Source organism: Trematomus bernacchii, unplaced genomic scaffold (genome assembly GCF_902827165.1).
Source record: "Trematomus bernacchii unplaced genomic scaffold, fTreBer1.1, whole genome shotgun sequence".
Classification (NCBI taxonomy): domain Eukaryota; kingdom Metazoa; phylum Chordata; class Actinopteri; order Perciformes; family Nototheniidae; genus Trematomus; species Trematomus bernacchii.
The window spans coordinates 1,956,702-1,976,091 of NW_022987560.1; the positions used below are offsets into that span (position 1 = coordinate 1,956,702).

Sequence of the window (19,390 nt, forward strand, 5' to 3'; positions counted from 1 at the left end):
AGCCTGGCTTCCCTTGGCCTCCGGGAGAAAACGCCACTGGACAAACAAGGGGACTTCACTTCCTCTTGATACCGTCGGTTATTTACAAAAAAACACCTAAAAATAGCCTACTTGTTGTTATTGTGCTTCTGTCTTTCTGTGTCTTTTCATCTGTAAACTCCCTCCATGGGGCCGCTCACTCTCTTTTCTTGATCGCCCTCTCACGGGTGAACAGTTCAATGTCTCGCTTCATTGTAGGATTTCTGCCATGTCTCTACCACTTTAGTTTGACCATCTCTGTTATTAAGTTATGGAATACTAAATAAATAAGTAATTAGATACCTTACCGTTACTGCGCTCATAAAGAATGATAAGAATAAGAATAATGCGTATTGAACTGGTTTCATTAATGAGTGAGTTTATTTAAGGTAATTAGTTAGAGGCCCTATTTTATCAGTAGCCTATGTCTGGACTGCACAGCAGTTACAATGGTCTGGTCAAACTACATTAGAACAGAATTGTCCCCATTTTGTCTTTAATAGTTACTAACATTAGATATTTTAATGAGATATGGACCGCAAAACAAAACATTTCCCTGGTTTTCATTTTTAAAATCAAGTCACCGAATGCAAGTAGTCGCCTTAGCTTATTTTGTTATGAGATGTGAATTACTGTTCAATTTAGTTGAAGTAATAATCGCTTGGTTTCTTTTACATTAAAAACAAGTTAATTTTCAAAAGGTCTTATGTTTTTTTTCGGGGGGAGGCCCTTTTTCCAGTTTAGAGCAATAGCCCCTCCAAATGTCTGTGCACGTCCCTGATCAAGATCATTAGATTCAATAATCAACCTCATAGTCTAATTTCCTTTTGCCAGCAGCTTCACAGTGCCGGGAACATTTAAAAATAAAAGAGGATATTGCTCCAGATTTCATCACTTTAATTAGTTCAGATGAAATAAAAGAGCAGAATATGATTTGTATTCAGAGCTGCTGGTTGGCCTGCAGTGAAACGCCTCGGAGCGATCACACGTTTCTCATCTCCACCTGCTGCAGATCAGAGGAACACTTTGCATTTAAAGCATTTATAATCTCATCCATGAAGTTTCCAACTCTAGTGACACAAGCAACAGACAGCGAGGAGGTAAAAAGTCACCCAATCAGCAGCATCACGCCCAACATTAGCCGCTGTAGCGAGAAGGGTCTAGCTGCGGCCGCGGCCAGTACACGACACTACACGACACACCCACTACACGACACGCCCACCTGACACGACACTACGGTGGCTGAGAGACATTACCATACATGGCAGATTAAAAGCGAATTGACAACACTGACGCTGACGCAAGGATATTTAAAGAGACATGAGGTTCAGAGAACAGACAAACAATATGGCGCACCGAGTACAGGTAATTAACGTATTGTGGTTTTAGATATAATTACATACTATTTAGGTTCTCGTTTGTTTGTCGATGTGGCTGTTTAGCGCAGTGTAATTGTGTTTATTTAGCTAATTTGTATTTTAAATATTAAATGTAAAGGAATGGAATACATATAAATATATATATATCTTAGCTCTTAGCTTGACATGCTCGACGTTCAGTTAGCATATATGCTAACTGAACATGCTCGTTCAGTTAGCATGTCAAGCTAAGAGCTAAGATATATGTATATATTTTAGCTTGACAGATGGAACAATGCATGTACTCACATTTTTACAAGAATCTGATTGTGTGTAAGTTTTAAATATTCATTGAAGGTGTCTTTCACATTTGAATGTTTTAAAAAAAAAAACATGTATTAGCTGCTATACTGACATGCACATATGTATAATTATATTATTATTTTAAGTGTGGTTTAAAGTTAAATGATATATAGTTATTGGGTAGAGCCAAGTAACCCAGGTGGATGCAATCAGGCCTCTGTTTTTAGATGGGGTTTGTGGCCATGCTGTAGGCCTGACATTTAAACCATAGACTGTATATATAAAGATTTAAACTAGCTGAAGGGCTTTCTGTTCGAACCACAGTGACATCTAGAGGTTGTTTTGTGCATAACATGTCAACCAAAAGGGTAGAGCTGGCTGAATCAGATGGAGTTAAACTTTTTCAACAAGATATCAAGACACACAATGTGCTCTACCAAATGGTGGCGCTGGCAGTTAAAGGGTTACCTTCTGAAAGTGAGGAAGTATGACCAGCTTTGTCCCATAGGATTATACAGGCCAGTCCATTGCTGCTTGTTTAAGGAGTTAACTATTTCCAATATTAAAGTCACTGAAATTGTATTCTATTTTATTCACCTATAGACAAAACAACACAACACTCCGTGATGGAGCACGCCCAGAGCTCAACAAATTGGACTCGGACACCTTCCAGTGTACATTTTGTGAAAGGACCAGGTCATACCCTGGTCTGATGGCTCATTTGCAGAGCCACCAGAGGGCACTTGTGAAATATGGAGGTAAGTACATCTATAATTCTATATGATCATTGTATACTTCATCACATTACATTACATGTTACTTGTTAGATGTGTTTAATGCCTCACACATTATGGATACATGTGTTATTTCTGTGCCCCAGGACATCCTTGGTGTAAATTAATTTTGAATTATAAATTGAAGTGTTAATAATGCTGGAAAAGTATCCTTATTTGGGGTAGGCACAATATAAGCATAATCACACATTCAATCTGCAAAAATTCAGTTTATAGGCAAAAATATTATTGTTGGTGACATGATTATTTATTGCTCTCGCACAAACACCTTGTTTCAAATTGCATATTTACAAGAAATTCATGTTGGTTTGTTTCTAGAATCCTCTAAACCACTTTCTGTCTCTTTTTAGGTTATAATGTTTATAAATGCCATCTCAAATGTGTGGCCAGCAGCCATTATCACTGTGGCTTTTGCCCAAGAATCATTGGGAGAAAGGAGATGTTTATTAGTCACTTTAAAAACTGCTGCACTGAACATCCAACTACGTTGGCGGCGGCCCCAGCAACCACAACGACTCCTCCAGTGATGGCCCCGACGACCGCTCCAGTGATGGCCCAGACGGCCGCTCCAGTGATGGCTCCGACGGCCGCTCCAGTGACGGCTCCGACGGCCGCTCCAGTGACGGCTCCGACGGCCGCTCCAGTGATGGCTCCGACGGCCGCTCCAGTGATGGCTCCGGCTGCTGCAGCAACATGGCACAATATTTCCACAGCCCCCAACATTTTGATGTCAAAGCGCAAAACCACAACATGTTGTTTTTGTAGCCTACAACTAAAAAGGAAAATGTTTCACATGATGTTCTGTTCAATAAATGTTCATTGAGGAAAACGGTATCAGTGTCTTATTGTATATTCATCACAGTGAGTGCAGTGAATGCTGAACTTGCCGGACCATATACTGCAGTTGAAAGTACACAATGAAACACTGGCTTGCTTGTATCAAATCAATACAATTCCCACATGCCCTACCCCGGAACCTGCGGTCTTCAGACTCTGGCCCCCCGCACCAACCTGCGATCCTTCGGGGACAGAGCCTTCAGTATGGCAGCCCCCACTCTCTGGAACGCTCTCCCTGCGGAGATCTGCAACATCCCCACGCTTGACGCCTTCAAAAGGGCCCTCAAGTCTGCCAAGGTCTTTGGCCCCAAATCTATTTGTTTTGTCTGTCTAACTGTTCGTCTGACTGCCTTTTGTTATGTTTGTTTCTACTCCTGTTCTTTTTAAAGCGACCTTGGGTCTCATGAAAGGCGCTATATAAATCCAAGTTATTATTAATACATCATTGGAACGGTAAGAATCTCAGCTACAACACTGACTAAAGCCTTCCCATCTCCAGTATGCCTACATGACAAGCATTTTTATAATATACAGTAAACATATCTTTGACTTATTGCAAAATTATAAAATGAAATTCACCCCTGCTGTCATTCTGGCTTTGACTGTTCAAATGAGATGTCAACCATCAAAATGGGATAAGGGGTTCCAGAAATATCACTGCAAAACACACCGGCCAATTTTGACCGATAATAGTATGGGAAGGGGGGTATGACCGAACGCAAGAGAAGAGAGAATCATCAAGCCAGATACCAAGGTATTTACAACAGGCAACCACTTCAATTACTTTTCCTTTATGTTATTGTTATTTGGTTTTTATTAGTGCTTTTGTCGTTTTGAAGGAAATTAAAATACTGTATTGAGTTGGTTTCTTCTGTTTTGGAAGCCTTGTATATCTTTTGGTCTTGTTAGAAATACCCCATGGTAAAACTGTGATCTAGCAGCAGTTAAAGAAGCTTAGTTTGCTGTCTTAGACTGCCAGATGTATTAAGATGGTTTGTTCACAATTTACACATAAAACCTAAATGTTCATCTGTTTATTGTTCTTCTTCCTTTATATTCAAAGCATGTTGATTGTCTATTGGCTATATCTTGACATTATGTTAATTTGATCATACTTGCCATACATTTATTTTAATTGATACGATTCCTTCAAAGGTTTTGTAATAGACCCCTAGTACTTTTAATTTATAAAGTAATAATACATGTGAATGATTGAGCTCATTAGTGGCCTGACTGGCCCTCCTAATTTGTTCCTTAATGACCCCATGATGTGATTATGTATATCTTAAAACCTTTAACAACTATATTTAGATGTTCACAAATATCTACATTTATGTATAAAATACATGTGTAGCAGTTAGACAAACATAATCAATAGATTATCTCATTAATACCTATTTTATATATTAAAAAAAAGTTTACTAAACCACCGTTTGTTGACAAAATGATTTGGGTTGAAAGTTATACTGTTGTGTCTCAAACGGATAGACTAGGTTATTAATTTATTTGCCTAATAGTTGCTTAAAATGCTACAATAACATTTGCAATTCGTTTTTAATCTGCCATGTACGATCTCAATAATAATAAGTGTCGTCAATTCGCTTTTAATCTGCCATGTACGGTAATGTCTCTCAGCCACCGTAGTGTCGTGTCAGGTGGGCGTGTCGTGTAGTGGGCGTGTCGTGTAGTGTCGTGTACTGGCCGCGGCCGCAGCTAGACCATATTGGCTGTAGCGGCCAAAATCCTATAGACCTAAAACAGCCGCTGAGGCACTAGTTAGCAGATCTTACGCAGGGCAATGATCATCCAAGTCCAGACAAGAACCTCCATTTGTGCATTTTATTCCAATAACAAAATACAATGAACAGGTTTCCTATATCTCTTTTCTTTAAGCCTTTCCTATGGCTTTCCTTTGTGTGGCTTGAAACACCCTGGTAAAAAAACGTTTGCCTACTAGTGCTCTGGCTCCCACCACCCACCTGTCTCCAATATATACAATTACACCAGGTGCTCTAATCACAGTGCCCAAACATGCCTTCAAAATAAAAGCATATAAACTACTTTGACGCTAACTAAGAATACATTTACAATAAACAGCAAGAAAATAAATGTTAAACTGTTAAATAATATAAAGAGATATATAGCTCCAACAGCCGCCTTTAGCTTAGCAGTGGTGACGTGAAGTCATGTGATCGGGCTGTAGTTCCTTTATAGCTCAACATTAGCTTTTTACTTCAGATATCATAAAGTAGTTCATATTAGGATCCTGCTGAACTATAAGTATCTATTTTTTACAGAGATTATTTTCTGCAATAATCCAAAATCCCATGGACCAGGGAGATGTTGCCTTCAGGGACCAACACAGGAATACTTCATCCTGCAGAACTCCATGTTGCCTTGCTGTTTATCTGTTAGGTTAACATCCCCTCACATTGATCAGATGAATAAAAAGTGCGTCTCCTCAGCGATCAGAGGAAAGTGAAGCTCTCAGATTAACAGCGTGACTCATCGTCGGACTAACAACTCTGTAAACATGAATTATTGAGTCTGGGGGCTGTGTCCTGCACCGAGAAACACTTCTGCTTTCATCAAACGCACATTTCATTTTCTTAGATGATGAGCAACGGGACCCTTTTATGTCAATTTGGCATATTTCTGCACAATACCTCCACTTTGTAAAACTACACAGCTCTTCCACTTTACAACACAGAGAGATTCTACATAATTGTTCCTTTTTTTGCTTAATTATTTCTTGTCAACATGTTGTATTCTGTTATATTTCTTAAAGGAGAGGTGTCATGGCCATTTCCACTGATCATAATTCCATTGTTGAGGTATACTAAAATAGATTTATACTGTGCAATTTTCCAAACTCACATTGGTTTCGCATACAGCATCTCTGTAAAGTATGTGTATTCAGCAGTATTCACTCTCTCCACTAAACGACTCGTTGGAGCTCTTGCCCCCCCCTCCCTGTGAGCCTAGTGTGCTCCGATTGGTCAGCTCGGCCACTCTGTTCTGATTAGTCAACCACCAGAGAGGCTCCGCCCATGTCTAACAGTGCTTTTTTCGGCTCGCTCTCAGCGGAACAACAGTCTTATAATGGCGTCGGTACAGCCGTATATTTTATACGCTAACTAACCGAACTGTACCTACAACTGTTGTTATAGAAGAGTAAGTTATTTTTACCTGTAATAAACTACTACTGTTTGATGAGAAATCAAATCATGATATGTTATAGGAGCAAATAATTCAGGGAGGAAAGGATAGGCCTACTAAGTATTTCCATCAAACTTTATTTTTAGAAATGTACAAAATGAACATGCGTAAATATACATATATACACTGTATATCATCCATTCCTCCCCTTATAGGCGTTTTCGGCATCTTGCCTATCGCAGCTTTGTAAGTGGCTGCCGGGGCTTTTTAGGACGAGGCATCAGAGTGGGTCATCCCGTGTGTGTGTTGTCCGCCAGATACGCCAGGAGTTTCCTGATCTGGCTGGACGAAATCAAATGCAAATCACAAAATATTAGAGAAACTTAGTTGTTTTAGATTCGTTAGTAGTAGTTGTGGTAGGAGTGTGTATCTATCTAATCTATCTATTTAATCAACACAGTTAGCTTGCCAGCTAATATGCTAACCTACGTTTGCTAGTTGTTCAGTGTAATATGCTATAGGCTACTATACTATACTCTGAACAGCAGATAGTGGTTCATATTAGGCTATCAAGAACATGTTTACAATTCCAATCTTATACGGGTAGTCTGCTATATTCATTGTAGCTGGCATAACAACAATGTTTTCCCGAGCAAACTCATGTCTAGCTCAGTTTTTTAGCTCGGTAGCATACACGCTAGGAACGCCAGCTATAATGTAATTAAGTTTCGCGACTGACCGTACGGTAAATCACCCGGAGTATACTGTCTATGAGTATTTTGTGTGTGAATGCAGACATTCTCCTGCTATGAGATGCATGTATGTAAGGCCATCTGCTGATATTAGAGTTGATATATGGAAACGCTAGCAACTTAGTTAGCATAGTTAGCACTGTGTCAATGGCTTAGCAGTCCGACACACGTTTACACATTTAAACAGTCGTGGTAGATACCTTGTTTGATAAATACACAAATAACAATGCAAACTTACAGGTTGTGTACCAGAATCTTCCCCTGCTCCAAACGGTCCAAACAAACTAGGAATAGCATCGTCCTTCAGTTTCAAATGCTGTGCATATCCGGCCTCAAACTGGGCAATGTTTTGGAAGCTTTCGTCTGTGAAATGCCGCGCACACAGTAAAGTTCTTCGAACCTCTGAAGGAACAGTGTTAAACTGACTTCGTCGTGGTTCTTCCGTCGGTAGGACAAACAGCTCAGATTTCTCCACACATTTCAGGAAACAGGTCCTTGGCATTGGCATGACTGGATCGATTGTGAACTGAACCAGAGCTTCCAACAGTAAATGTTAGGCTGGCAGAGGGTGCGGCCAGCGCCGTTGGGTGTGGCCATAGCTCTTCCGGATTGGTCCATTTTGTTCCGGGTACCGCATGACATCATGCCGTACCCGGAAGAATCAAATGGACAGTGACGTATCTCCAACGAGGCGTTTTGGGGAGGTATTTTCTGTGTTAGAGTTTTACTCGCTACAGGGTGTACTTTGAGGGTTTTGCACACCGTCACATGCATAAAAACCTTCATAACACACAAGGGGACGGGTAATAACCGGAAAAGCATGACACTTCTCCTTTAATAATATATTCTTCTTCTTACTGTGTGAATGGTTGCACCACTTGAGCGAATTAAAAACATACTGTACTACAATGAACTGGATTCTGATTTTGAAACCATCTAGAGTTTGCAAAAGTGTTAAGTTTAACGGTTAATGTTGCTGCAGTTTTACAGTAATGGCAGTGTTTTACCTCAGATTCCCGTGTTTTACTTACAGAACCGTGTGCAGTGTTTGCAGAAAGGGCCATGTTGAAGTGAAATGTGGGTGCAGAGCTGAAAATGTGTTTAGAGTTTTGGAGCTATGTTTTTTTTTTTTTTTAGTAAAAGTAGAAGTATTCAGATCTTGGACTTGAGTAAAAGTTGAAGTACTCAGATCTTGTACTATAAAAAAAACAACGCTGTTTTCTCCTAGGTGCCCTTGAAGCCCGGCCTGTATTTAAGTCTGTGGACAATTTATTTAAACAGTTCCCTCCTGTCTTTAGTCATTCAAACAAGGGAATTACATGTTTATAATGTGCTGAAAAACACAAAAAAATATGCAGGAATGTGCATCTTTTTCTAAGGCATTTTTTATTTTGGTACAGTCGGATAATTTAAACAAGAAAACAGAATCAAACTGAAAACATCGTAAATATAATCTATCAAATCAAATCAAAGTTTATTTATAAAGCACATTTAAAAGCGATTTTTGGTCGGGCCAAAGTGCTGTACATGTAATAAATACTACAATCATAAAAACACATTACTACAATCACAATAAAAGACAATAAATTACAACAGATAAATACAAAAATAAAATAAAAATAAAAATAAAAAACACAGGGAAAAGTCAGGAAGTCGTGCTCCGCTCTAACTAAAAGGCCAGGGAGAAGAAGTGTGTTTTAAGAGTAGATTTAAAAACCCCTAGGGTCTGGGCCGACCTCACATGGAGGGGCAGAGTGTTCCAGAGCCTAGGGCCAGCTGCTGCGAAGGCTCGGTGCCCTCTGGTTTTGAGCCTGGTCTTGGGCACTATCAGCAGCAGCTGGTCAGCAGACCTTAAAGCTCTGGCTGGGGTGTAGCGCTGGAGGAGTTGAGCTATATAGGCCGGAGCCAGCCCATTTAGTGCTTTAAAAACAAATAAAAGGAGTTTAAAATCAATTCGGAACCGAATTGGAAGCCAGTGCAGTGAGGCATCTAGATACATTTATCATTGTTTCTTCTTTAAGACCAGAACAGACTGCTAACTCAACAGGAACTATCAAAACATCCCGATCGAAGTTTAAAGTCACAACATTTTATTAACCAAACAGATTATTCGAGAAACTTCTTGGCAGATTAATGAACAGTGAAATTAAATTCTTTCAATGCAGCTTAACAAGGCTAGCAGTTTAACCCAGGAAATATAATATTTTATAAAAGGACTATTAGAAAGTTAGTTGAAAAACAGCATAGTGAAACAATTCTTTATAGATCAGGAACCGTTACAAACATGAATTAAATTGGAGAAACAGCATCTCTGTGGACTTGTGTTGGCATAGTGTGAAAGTTGGTTAGAACATAAAAAACTGTTAGTCAGACTTCAATTCAGAAAGAGTATAACAACACAGCTCTCAGGACATCAGGAGGAGGAAACAGCTAGCTTGGCTATCATAGTTGATCAAAACTATGCAGTGTGGATTCGCTCATGGACTTTAAGGTAAACACTTTGAGAAAACGTTTTCCCACACTATTCACAGCTGTACGGTTTCTCTCCTGTGTGAATACGTTGATGCGTTTTGAGAGTATCTGATGCAGTGAATGTTTGCCCACACTCTTCACAGCTGTACGGTTTTTCTCCTGTGTGAATACGTTGATGTATTTTGAGAGCACCTGATGTAGTGAACGTTTTCCCACACTCTTCACAGCTGTACGGTTTTTCTCCAGTGTGAATACGTTGATGTGCTTTGAGAGAACCTGATTGATTGAACGTTTTCCCACACTCTTCACACCAGTACGGTTTTTCTCCAGTGTGAATACGGTGATGCGTTTTGAGATTACCTGATGTAGTGAACGTTTTCCCACACTCTTCACAGCTGTACGGCTTTTGTCCAGTGTGAATACGTTGATGTATTTTGAGTTCACTTGATCTTTTAAACGTTTTCTCACACTCTTCACACCAGTACGGTTTTTCTCCAGTGTGAATACGTTGATGTATTTTGAGAGAACCTGATTCAGTGAACGTTTTCCCACACTCTTCACAGCTGTACGGTTTTTCTCCTGTGTGAATACGTTGATGTGTTTTGAGAGCACCTGATGTAGTGACATTTTTCCCACACTCTTCACACCAGTACGGTTTTTCTCCAGTATGAATACGTTGATGTATTTTGAGAACACCTGATGAAGTGAACGTTTGCCCACACTCTTCACACCAGTACGGTTTTTCTCCTGTGTGAATACGTTGATGTATTTTGAGAGCACCTGATGTAGTGAACGTTTGCCCACACTCTTCACACCAGTACGGTTTTTCTCCAGTATGAATACGTTGATGTATTTTGAGAACACCTGATGAAGTGAACGTTTGCCCACACTCTTCACAGCTGTACGGTTTTTCTCCTGTGTGAATACGTTGATGTATTTTGAGAGCACTTGATGTAGTGAACGTTTTCCCACACTCTTCACACCAGTACGGTTTCTCTCCAGTGTGAATACGTTGATGTGTTTTAAGAGAATGTGATGCAGTGAATGTTGTCCCACACTCTTCACAGCTGTACGGTTTTTCTCCAGTATGAATACGTTGATGTGTTTTGAGATTATGTGATCTAGTGAATGTTGTCCCACACTCTTCACAGCTGTACGGTTTTTCTCCAGTATGAATACGTTGATGTCTTTTGAGATGATGTGATCTAGTGAATGTTGTCCCACACTCTTCACACCAGTACGGTCTTTCTCCAGTATGAATACGTTGATGTATTTTGAGATCACCTGATGAAGTGAACGTTAGCCCACACTCTTCACAGCTGTACGGTTTTTCTCCTGTGTGAATACGTTGATGTATTTTGAGAGCACTTGATGTAGTGAACGTTTTCCCACACTCTTCACACCAGTACGGTTTCTCTCCAGTGTGAATACGTTGATGTGTTTTAAGAGAATGTGATGCAGTGAATGTTGTCCCACACTCTTCACAGCTGTACGGTTTTTCTCCAGTATGAATACGTTGATGTGTTTTTAGATGATGTGATCTAGTGAATGTTGTCCCACACTCTTCACAGCTGTACGGTTTTTCTCCAGTATGAATACGTTGATGTATTTTGAGAGCACCTGATGAAGTGAACGTTTGCCAACACTCTTCACAGCTGTACGGTTTTTCTCCTGTGTGAATACGTTGATGTATTTTGAGAGCACCTGATGTAGTGAACGTTTGCCCACACTCTTCACACCAGTACGGTTTTTCTCCAGTATGAATACGTTGATGTATTTTGAGAGCACCTGATGTAGTGAACGTTTGCCCACACTCTTCACACCAGTACGTTTTTTCTCCAGTATGAATACGTTGATGTATTTTGAGAACACCTGATGAAGTGAACGTTTGCCCACACTCTTCACAGCTGTACGGTTTTTCTCCTGTGTGAATACGTTGATGTATTTTGAGAGCACCTGATGTAGTGAACGTTTTCCCACACTCTTCACACCAGTACGGTTTCTCTCCAGTGTGAACACGTTGATGTTTTTTGAGATGATGTGATCTAGTGAATGTTGTCCCACACTCTTCACAGCTGTAAGGTTTTTCTCCAGTGTGAATACGCAGGTGGAGCTTTAAAGTTCCAGATGCTGTAAAGGATTTGTCACATTGCTGACAGCTGTGACGTCTCTCTCTTCTTTTCGGTTTCTAAAACAGACAGACAGAGAAAGAGAGAAAGTAAATCTAAAAAGCAAGAATACATTTACAGTTAACACAATAAAAACTCACTTAAAGGTGGGGTAGGTAAGTTTGAGAAACCGGCTCGAGATACACTTTTTGTTATATTCTCCGAAATTACCTACCCCACCTTTAATACTTAATAAATATAGAGTTTACAAAATAGTACTTGTACTAACTGTTTGTGTTTATTATATTTGTATTATATTTGATACAGTAATACAGCAACATCCTAACCACAGTATATATCAGAGGTGGGCAACTCGAGTCACATGACTTGAGTCGCATAGTTTTGGACTTGAGACTTGTTTGACTAACATTGATAAAAGACTCGACTTGACTTTGACTTGGTATTCATGACTTGAGACTTGACTTAGGCTTGAGACAGATGACTCGAAAGGACTTTACTTTTTAAAATAAAATATTTGCATTTGTTTTTGTATTGTATGAAGCCCCTAAAGGGCAAAGAAAAGAAAAAAAAGAGAGAAAGTATCTTGCTCGCACAAGAAAGTTACAGGTGCGCCAAGTAGGAAGTGGAGCGCACAACCGTTTCATTGCAGACGGTTATGTTTATGTGGGGAAATGGCAGTGCATACATTATTTGAGATATATTTCGAACTCATACTTCATTTTAGGGACATTTCGGCCAGAGGTGTAGAGCTATTTGTTTAAGCACCGGATTGGCAAAACAGGAGAGTCTGTGAACCAGTCTGCCTTGATCTATGAATTCATGTCCGTGACTCTCACAGCTGTTTTATCGAAGGAAAACTTCCTTCACTTCATGAAATCTCTGCAGCACCAGGAGGCAGTAACATGTAACTCAGCAGAATCTGAGAAGAGCAGCACCAGCTGCAAAGAGCTGTGCCTTTCACTGTTTACTTCACTGTGTTTACCTTCATTAGAACAGATTAGGGGTGTAACGGTATTGTAAATTCGGTATGGGCCCTTCAGTTTGGTACACGTGTGTACTGAAGTGTACCGAACGAATATAACGTTAAACATAAAAAAGTGAGAACGTGAACAACTTTTTGGAAGTAATCTCAGGTGCTGCGTCTCAGCTTTCAGTGTAATTGGCTCACATTGGGTTCAACGCGTCATAGAGCGACCAAGTCATGTCATTGGACGAGAGGCATACTATGAGAGCTGGTCACAGGGACGCGTTCAAATTTAGTCAGTAATTTGAGGAACTGTCGAAATGGCGAACGCAGATAAAGTTGAACTCGAAAATCCTCCAGCATCATTGAAGTCTCCGGTTTGGGAACATTTTGGTTTCGCAGTTACGTACAAGGATGACGGACAAAGACAGGTGGACCGAACCAAAGCTGTTTGTCGGCATTGTTCAACTAAAATTGGTTACGCGGCTGGCAATACATCAAACTTGCACACTCATTTGAAAAGGCATCACCTGAACGTGAATATCACCGGTACCAAAAGAAAAAAGACTGAAGTGCAAACCCAACTCCCACTAGCATTTAAGCCTTCAACACTCGCAAAAAGTTCAGACCGAGTCAAAGCTATTACAAACGCCAAATATCCTTATGTTGCCATGTTAGCAAAGCGCTACCTGGCTGTATTTGCTACCTCTGTCCCTAGGGAGAGGGTGTTCTCCACAGCAGGAGACATTGTTAGTGCCAGCAGATCTGCCCTTTCGGCAAGCAATGTGGACAAGTTAATTTTTCTTTAAAAAAAACATGAAAATACAATGACAAGCCTAATGTCAAGCTGGCTGCTTAGGTGAGTACAGTACAGTTCAAATTCAGATTATATCAGTTCATCGAAATGCTGCACCTTAATGTTTATTTTATTATATTTTGTATTTATTTGAGTGAATTAAAAAAATAAACGGGAGGCGTGTGGCGTAGTGGGTTGTCTGTAGGTGTTCAAATCAAATCAAATCAAGTTTTATTTTTAAAGCACATTTAAAAGCGATTTTTGGTCGAGCCAAAGTGCTGTACATTACTACAATCACAATAAAAGACAATAAATTACAACAGATATATATAAAAAATAAAAATAAAACACAAGGAAAAGTCAGGTGTCGTGCTCCGCTCTAACTAGAAGGCCAGAGAGAAGAAGTATGTTTTTAGTGTAGATTTAAAAACCCCTAGGGTCTGGGCCGACCTCACATGGAGGGGCAGAGTGTTCCAGAGCCTAGGGCCAGCTGCTGCGAAGGCTCGGTGCCCTCTGGTTTTGAGCCTGGTCTTGGGCACTACCAGCAGCAGCTGGTCAGCAGACCTGGAGGAGTTCAGCTATATAGGCCGGAGCCAGCCCATTTAGTGCTTTAAAAATAAATAAAAGGATTTTAAAATCAATTCTGAACCGAACTGGAAGCCAGTGTAGTGAGGCCAGAATTGGGGTGATGTGGTCACGCTTTTTGATGTTCGGATCAGGGGGTCACAGGTTCAAACCCCACTGCAGTCAGCATGTCGTTGTGTCCCTGGGCAAGACACTTCACCCCAAATTCCTCTTGTGGGGGTTGTCCACAGTATTGAGTATGTAAGTCGCTTTGGATAAAAGCGTCTAACAAGTAACATGTAATGTAATGTAATGAATATTCACAGTTTGATAATAATTAAAAACCCCCAAAAAATATTTTATGTTTTGTGATCATTTTTTCTGCTGTAGCGAAAACGTACCGAACCGTGACCTAAAAACCGAGGTATGTACCGAACCGAAATGTTTGTGAACCGTTACACCCCTAGAACAGATAAAGAGCGACCACAGGCTGCTACATTTTAACCACACACACACACACACACACACTTCTACACACATTGAACCGCCTGATTATTCCCCCTATTATTAGTTTTATGAAAGAGATGTCCGGTCACCAAGGCGCATGATGTGTTTGTGCTCTGCTCAGCACACACACAAACTAGTGTTGTCACGATACCAACATTTGTTTCGATACCAAGTCAAGAATTGCGATTTCGAGTGTTATGATATTAGGGTCATGCCGAGTCAGATCGCTATCCCTTTAAGAGAGAGGGGTGTGTGTGTTAATTGATTTATTGAGTGATTAAAACAACAACTTTGAATCTAAAGTCTTTAAGATCATTTACAGTAAGGAGTATTGTGGCAATTTAGCACTCACAACAGGAAAGAATGAAACAGAGAACACGGATATAGTTGATCAATTATTATTTCGTTGTACAACAATCAATAACTAGAGAGTGCAATTCCTGAAGAAATTGCTAGTGGGAATGCTTTATGCTGAAAAGCTGACGCTAAACTGCTATGCTGAAATGTAATGTGTAAGAAAAAAGTGAAGAATTTAGATTGAAATGATACATGAACACTGGGGGCTTGAATGTGTGATGAGAGAAGAAAAGAAAGTAAAAAGGCTTGGAAAAGCAGCAGAATATTTGAACTGCAAACTTTTGAACTAACTTGATGGTGAATGATCTGTCGGCATTTGATGGCATCCCATAATACGCTTAGATGCGTTGATGGTTGCATCGTTACCAAACCTGTGAAGTTTTGGGCCGTTTGGAACATTTTCACTGAAGTTATGAGAAAACCGTGTTTCATGGCGAGCATTGTGTTGCCATGGCAACGGCATTTGAAGAAACCCCATAATTGATGTAGAGCTGTTGAGGGCTGGACCGGTGATATACAAGCGAAGTTTGGGGGACGATCGGACCGTTTCCATTGGACTTACAGCGACATCGTGCATCATGGCGAGTGGTCTGTCATCATGGCAACGGCATTTGATGACACCCCTACGCTTAGATGTGTTGATGGCTGAGAGAGAGTGAGAGAGAGTGTGTGTCTGTGTGTGTGTGTGTGTGTGTGTGTGAGAGAGAGAGTGTGTGTCTGTGTGTGTGTGTGTGTGTGTGTGAGAGAGAGGGAGAGAGAGAGAGTGTGTGTGTGTGTGTGAGAGAGACAGAGAGTGAGAGAGAGTGTGTGTGTGTGTGTGTGTGTGTGTGTGTGTGTGTGTGTGTGTGTGTGTGTGTGTGTGTGTGTGTGTGTGTGTGAGAGAGAGAGAGAGAGTGTGTGTGTGAGAGAGAGAGTGTGTGTCTGTGTGTGTGTGAGAGAGAGAGAGACTGTGTGTGTGTGAGTGAGAGAGAGAGAGTGTGTGTGTCTGTGTGTTTGTGAGAGAGAGAGAGTGTGTCTGTGTGTGTGTGTGAGAGAGAGACATAGAGAGAGTGTGTGTGTGTGTGTGTGTGTGTGTGTGTGTGTGTGTGTGTGTGTGTGTGTGTGTGTGTGTGTGTGTGTGTGTGTGTGTGTGTGTGTGTGAGAGAGAGAGTGTGTGTTTTGGAATTATGGCAGTTTTAAAAGAAAATATGAAGGCACATTTCAAGATTTGCTCCACTCTAGCTGTGACATCACGCACTCTAGTTAATGTTAAAATCTGAAGAAGGCCTCTTTACCAAGGTCTGAACAATGTTTAATATCTCTAAAAGTAAGAGTCAGATTTAAAAGTTGTGTTACACGAATAATGTCAGAAAGATATCTAACATTTTAAAGTTGGAATGAGGTTTCTGAGTGAAAGTATGAATGAACAGTTAGAACTGACTGCTGTCAGTTGGAGTGATGACATCATCGTGTTCCATTACACAGGTGTTTATAGTTGAGCTAACGAGGTCTCTAGAAATCAAAGGTTTCCATTGTTCTGAATGAGAGATAAACCTCTTACATGTGAACGTTTTGTGGAAGAACCGTAACAGATATCTGTGAAATTTCAAAATGTGAAGCATGTCAAGGAAGTTGAGTATCTGAAGTGTAATTTTTGTGTACTTTCGGGTTAATAATGTGGCCTTTTTGGCAGTTTAACTAAAGGTGTGCGGCTGCTGCTGTGAGGAAATATCAGCCTGAAATTACAATGGGGTTTAATGGAGACATGTTGAAAGTCTTTGCCACTTCATGCCCTCAAGAGGCATTTTGTTGAATTATTTTTGCTTAATTAGTGTGAATGCTGTTTACAGCATTCACACTATAGTTCTTCGATTCTTTATAAGGGTGAATGCTGTTCGATTCTTTATTCTTCCCCTTATTCGTGTGAATGCTGTGCCACAGCATTCCACTATAGTTCTTCGATTCTTTATAAGTGTGAATGCTGTTTACAGCATTCCACTATAGTTCTTCAAATCTTTATTCTTATTTCAGCCAATACTTTGGCTCTCCATAACTTCAGCTACAGAAACCATTCAAATATTAAACAATTCAGCCTTTTCAGGAATCGATGGGAAACCTTCAACTTTTTAAAAATATTTTATACTTTTTGAAATATTCAGCTTTTTAAACTCTTTTTTTTAACATTGAAGTCAATGAGAGATGCCTTCAAATACTCTTTTCCTACACCTTGCGCCAAATGCTACTCCTTCCACATACTTTCAGCTAGACACTTCATTCCAACTTTAAAATGATCACAAGACCTTCAGCTATTCAGAAATGACTGAGAAATTCTTGTTGATATCTTTTAAACTTCTTGAGATATCTAACTTTGTTTGGAGCTTGGTAGAGAGGCCTTTTTCAGATTTTACCATTAGTGTAGATGGAGCAGCTCGTTAAGTCTAGAGTGCTTTGATCTCAAAATAGAGTGCAGGAGTGCCTAACATTCTCCCCAAAAAATGTTTTAAACTTGCCATAATTCCCAAACCCTACACTCCTCAGACATATTCTTTGTAGGAAAACCTCTCCTAGGTTGGAAAATAAAAAAAAATTAAGAAAAAATTAAGAAAAAAAAATGCCTCTTGAGGGCATGAATAGACAAAAAGTCCCATCTAGCTCCCAATTGATTCCCATGTTAAATGTTTCCGGATCTTTCTTCGGAGCAGAGAGAAGTACACTTTAGACAAACTGCCCCTATCTCCACATTTTACACACAAAACCAAAAAAAAACAACATATATCAGTTCATTGGGGTTCCCTGATGCTCAAAGTCTGGTCATTTTTTTATATGAGCCATAGTTTTTGAACAGGGGGCAAAATTGTCAGATATACTCCTCAATGCATTCTTAATGGGACTCAGTTCTGCAGTTGGTAAATCGTCATAAGTCGTCACCATGGTAACCTTTGATCTCTGGGTTTACACCAAGCGGCAAACTCTGGGGAAGAGCCGGGACGCCAATACGGAAGTGCCACAAACTGCAGTTCATATATTGGCCGATAGGCGATGAATGCAGAAAGGAGCAATTTCCATAGACCCCATGTTAAAATGCCCAATTTTACAGCAAAAAAAAACCATGTTTCTAGCCCTGGCTCCAATAAATATTAACATACAGATGGAGCATCTTATTTCAGACAGTTTGAAATGCGAGGGTCGTGATTGGTCCGTGATTGGTCCATGATCGGCCCGTGATCGGTTCGTGATGAAGAGCCGGCTCCCAGTCTGACTTGATACCGCCCCCGTGATAAATAAATGTAATTATTGTGAAGCCAGCTGCAATGGATCATTGATCCACCAGGGGGTGCAGTGGGGTTCCACACTGGAGCTCATGTGAAATCAACTTCGATACAGTAAACTGGATGGACAGTATGTCTGGTACTAATGTATAGCGGATCTTTGTTAAGATCCATATGTCACGGATGGGATCATAGTCTGTGCTAAATAAGACATGTAATCATTTACAAAACATCACCATGTTGTTATTTAACAAAATAATGTTGTTTAGTCGAAAAAAACGAACGAGAGGAAATGCAGCCGGCTCTCGATTTTTAATCCTAATTTAATCATCATCTTCACCACGATCATTTATGTTTATGTTTGCCGAATTGACATGAAATCACTGACAAATATGAATATACTGTATTCAACTTCATTAAAATGTTATTAACGTGCCTAAACTCAGTAATTCACTAAAAATATTTATATTTTAATGGAGCCTTGTCAGGCAGATCAAGATCCCGACGCGTAGCGCAGGGATCTTGATCCCTGGGTGTTATTTTTCCCCATAATGACCAAGTCGCTGCAAATTATCCCGCTTATTACATGGCCACATTCTCAACAAAGTAACGACATGACTCCCAATATTAATTGAAATGCTTTTATGGATTTAGAAAATGTTTTTATTGATTTAAAAAAGTTGTATGTATTGATTTAAATTGACATGCATCCGCTAAGAAAAATAGTCCGTTGTTACCGTTTTTTAAACAGTCAGTATGAAACGGCAGCTCTCAGCTGTGTGTTTACACACCTAATGGTCCATCAGTCACAGCTCTCTCCCCCCCCTGATCTTTCTTTTCCAACAGTTAAGTTAACTGTAGGTTACTCTGAGTGACAAGCTTACAGTTAGTGAAGTAACACTTTTTTTTTGTGAGTCACGACCTGGCTGTTTCATTCTAACATAACGCTCCAAATATGACTGTTTCCACTCGGACTTTAATACAGCAACACCATTGTTTGGTTTCCATGGTAGCGTGTCTCTTTAGTAGCGTGCACTCCTTTCCTGTAAATTACAGGTCCAGCCAGGCAAAACAGTGCACTTCTCTTTCCCGCACTACTGTGACAGACCATGGGGCTGGGTCAGCCACTAAC

General features: G+C 40.1%; 1 pseudogene; it reads right to left on the reverse strand.

The window, feature by feature from the left end:
* Window positions 1-19,390, reverse strand: part of LOC117477331 — a 58,230-nt pseudogene that overhangs the window by 31,304 nt on the left and 7,536 nt on the right.